This window comes from Oryx dammah, unplaced genomic scaffold, assembly GCF_014754425.2.
Source record: "Oryx dammah isolate SB20612 unplaced genomic scaffold, SCBI_Odam_1.1 HiC_scaffold_18, whole genome shotgun sequence".
In the NCBI taxonomy this organism is placed as follows: domain Eukaryota; kingdom Metazoa; phylum Chordata; class Mammalia; order Artiodactyla; family Bovidae; genus Oryx; species Oryx dammah.
Window position 1 is genome coordinate 2,158,086 of NW_024070202.1, and position 4,040 is coordinate 2,162,125.

Genomic DNA, 4,040 nt, shown 5'->3' on the forward strand with positions numbered 1-4,040 from the left:
ATATACTCTTTACCCAGCTTCCCCTAATGTTAACATATTATGTAAATGTCATGTGTTTAGCAAACCCACATAATTTAAGCTGGTACAGCATTGCTAACTAAACTACTAATTTCACTTAGATTTCATAGGTTTTCCCCTAGTGATTTACATTCCTATTGTGGGATACAATTCAAAGCGTTATCAAACCAACCATGCGTCTGCTCATCCTTTTCCAATAAAGCCAATCTACTGACACAAGGTTATGGTGGAGGAACGTGCAATGAGTTTTGCAGGAACCAAGCAAGGAGGCAAGGCAGATAGTGCTCAAAACATACAGAACTTTCTAAAGACTTTCAGGGAAAGATTTTCAAAGACTGGGGGAGGGTGGAGGGGTTCTGTGGTATTTGATCAGCTTGTGGACATTCTTCTGATTGGTTAGTGGTGAGGTAAAAAGGATCAGCAGCATCAGCCTTCTGGTTCTGGTAGATCTGTGATCTTCCTGCTTGTGGGCAGTATAGTTAACTTCTTCCATCTTGTGGGGCTAACTAAACCATTTTTATTTGTCTCGTTTTACTGTTTTCCTTTGTTTCTGCATTTTCTCATTTCTCTGATTAATACTGTTTAAAACTTATGGAAAACATAGGAGGCCAAAGTTTTTCTACAAACAAGATGCAGGCAGAGGCCATAGGGGGACAAAGTCTGTTCTGGGAAGTGCCCTAGTTCCTTGTTGGATTATATAAATACTGTGTTACTTTTAGAGGTTTTGTCTCCTTGGTCTCCTCCCCTTTGTGACCATCTTGACTTTCATGGCCTTCACATTTTGAAAGGTTAAGTGTTAGATATTTTATAGATTGTACCTCAGTTTAGGTTTGCCTGATGTTTTCTCATGATTAGTTTGGGTTATGGTTTTTTGGTCATGGACATAAACTAACATGGCCTGTTACTGGTGTGTGAGCTCTGATTATGTGGTTGAAGGTGCATTTGCAGGCTTCTCACTGCTGTTTGTCCTGCCCATTCTTGATGGGAAGAATTGCAATAATTTGTGTACACATGTTAGAACCTCCACAGTAGTTTTTTTTTTTTTTTTAATATTTTAAGAGATAAATTGGGGTGATGCAGCTATCCTGTTTCTTGAAGTTCATCACTAATTTTGCCAATGATCTATGAATCTTGCTTGAAATAATTATTACTGTGATATTCTACTGGTGATTTTCTAGTTCCATCATTCCTTCTACAATCATTGATCATGGTTTTTAAGCAAGGAAGATTTGCACCTTTTCTTTCAATTACAATTTTTCCATCATATATGTATTTATATCAATATAAACTCATAAATATTTTATATGTTCATTGTGTTAATATACAGGAGTATTATTATTTATTCTGTTGCTAATTTTTTTTCCAACTTTAGCCTTAAGAATTCTTTCAGATTAGTCCCTCTGTCCTTTGGACAAGCTTGATCTTTCACTCTCCCTCTCTCTGTTGTATAAATCTATTAGAGTGATTTAAAGAAAAAAAATAGCTATAAGTTCGAAGAAAGAATTGCAAACAGAAAACTTTTAAGACAGTTAATAGTGTGCTCCTGGAGCACAGACATGAGAGGGAATTAGTGGGAACATGTGGACCACTGTATATCTTTGCTTTCTCTGCTCTTTTTCCTCCTCATCACCTTTCTTAATAATTAATTCCTACCTGAACTTTAGTCAGATGTCATACTTTACAGGAATGGAAGCCCTGTTTGTTTGTTGAGGTCTGCATTATTATCTAGTCTATGGTAAATGTGTTTGTGAAATCTGTGAATTCAACGGTGTGTGGTGCACTGTCCCTTAGTATCAACTACTCTAGTTTTTCAGTCAGGTTGTATAAATCCTCAGTCATCTTGGAATTTTATTGGATTGAATTATTTCATACTGAAAGAGATGTGAAACTCTCCCAATGTGATTAAGAAATTAAATATATATTTCTTCTTCAATTTTGTATATTATTTCTTTTTATAGTATGAAGCTTATTATCAGGTGCACACAGAATTTAGAATTGGATTATCTTTCTGATGATTTGAAACTTTTTTAATGATGTTATTATCTATATTTATTTCTATTAAAATTTTAAATTTAATATATTTTACTTTGATATTAATGTCTTGTATTAGTATATTTTTTTATGAGCATTGGATTTTTCAGACACCTGCATCTTGATTCTTTCACTTTCATGGTTTTTATATCCTTAAAGTTTTAGATATTTTTAAATGAAGAATATAGCTTTTACTCATTCTTAGTTTTTATACTGCATTTATATTTAATTTGAAAATTAAAATATTTAACTCTAACATATTCTCTTTGCATTGAATTTTATGTCACCCACTTATTTCATGTATTTTTGTTCATTATTACTTTATTTTTAGTTCACAGAGTATTGTTTATTTATTATATAATGTTTATCTTTAGTATGTTGATGATTACATACTCTTAAAATATTCATTTATTCGTTACCCTAGAGATATAACATAAACATTTGATTCATCAGATTCTAACATAATTTATTTATTTTATTTATTCCCAGAAAAATTCCAAAATCTATGACCACTTTTTCTGCACTTATACAGGTTTTACATATATGCTATTGTTGTTTTCTTCTTTTTATTCCTTCTGATAATTCTAATAGTCCACGGGGGTTCTAAACAGCTTTCAGGCTTGCAGTGTTTGTGCTCCAAATTCACATGCCAGTCTAATTTCTGGTCCTTTAAAAGTATGTATCCTTTTTGAAGTTTAATTTTTTATTTATTTGTTTTTCCTTGCACTTTTACTTCAGTGTTAATAGCTTGCTTTGTTCTCTCTTGTTTTTCCTTACTCAGCTTGTGGTTACAATAATCGCCACACCTGTGAATTCTCCCTCTCCTTTCTTTCAGAAGAACATGTTACATAAAGTTTCGATATCTTTCTGGTTACTTTGCATCTTTATGCTCTTCAGCTATATTCTCCATTCTTTTGTCTTTCTTTTCTCCATTCTGAATTTTTTTCAAAAGTATCTCCCAGTTTTCTATATCCCTCTTCTGTAGTTCCTAGTCAGCTATTGAACTCTTCCATCTGGTTCTTATTTCTTCTTCCTTTCAGTTTTTCCAATTTCCATTTAGTTGTTCCTTACATTTTCCAGTTCCTGCGTAAGTTCTCAACCTTATCTCAGTGTACTAAGCATAAGTGAAAGTGAAAGTGAAGTCACTCAGTCGTGTCCGACTCTTTGCGACCCCGTGGACTGTAGCCCTCCAGGCTCCTCCATCTATGGGATTCTCCAGGCAAGAATATTGGAGTGGTTTGCCATTTCCTTCTCCAGGGGATCTTCCTGACCCAGGGATCAAACCCAGGTCTCCTGCATTGCAGGCAGACACTTTAACCTCTGAACCACCAGGGGATGATTTTGTATAGGTTTAATTCTCTCAGGGCCTATGACCCTAGTCCCTTCTGATATGATTAGGCCCAGATATCTAACAGATTGTTGGCAAAGCTGAGCCTTCTCACTTGAGGGCATGTAACTTCAGCCTTCCAGAAGGTTTAAGAAATCTGAGTCTTGTGAGCAAGCTTCCTCTGTCTCGGTACAAAACAGATTATCATCTACATATTGTAGCACCACTGCTTCAGAGCTATTAAAGTTTTGTAGATCCCATAACAAATTTTGCCCAAACAGGTGGGTGCTGTCATGAAATCTCGGCGGCAAAACTGTCCAGGTTAACTCTGAAGCTGGCTAAGTAGGTTCTTCAAAAGCCAATAGGAATCAATTTTCCTCCACCAAAGGCACAGAATAGGAGGCATATTTTAAATCAATTACTGAGAAATATTTGGCTCATCCAGGAATTTCAAACAATAGAGTATAAGGATTAGGCACCACGGGGTGTAAAGGAACTACAGCTTCATTTATTATTCATAAATCTTGAACTAGAGTCCATTTACCATTTGATTTGTTTATAGCCAAACAAAAAGCATGGACTGTTAAAGGGAATAGTCCCTGCTCCTTTAAATTCTCAATTATGTGTTTTGACCCTTCCTTAACCTCAGGTTTCAGTGGATACT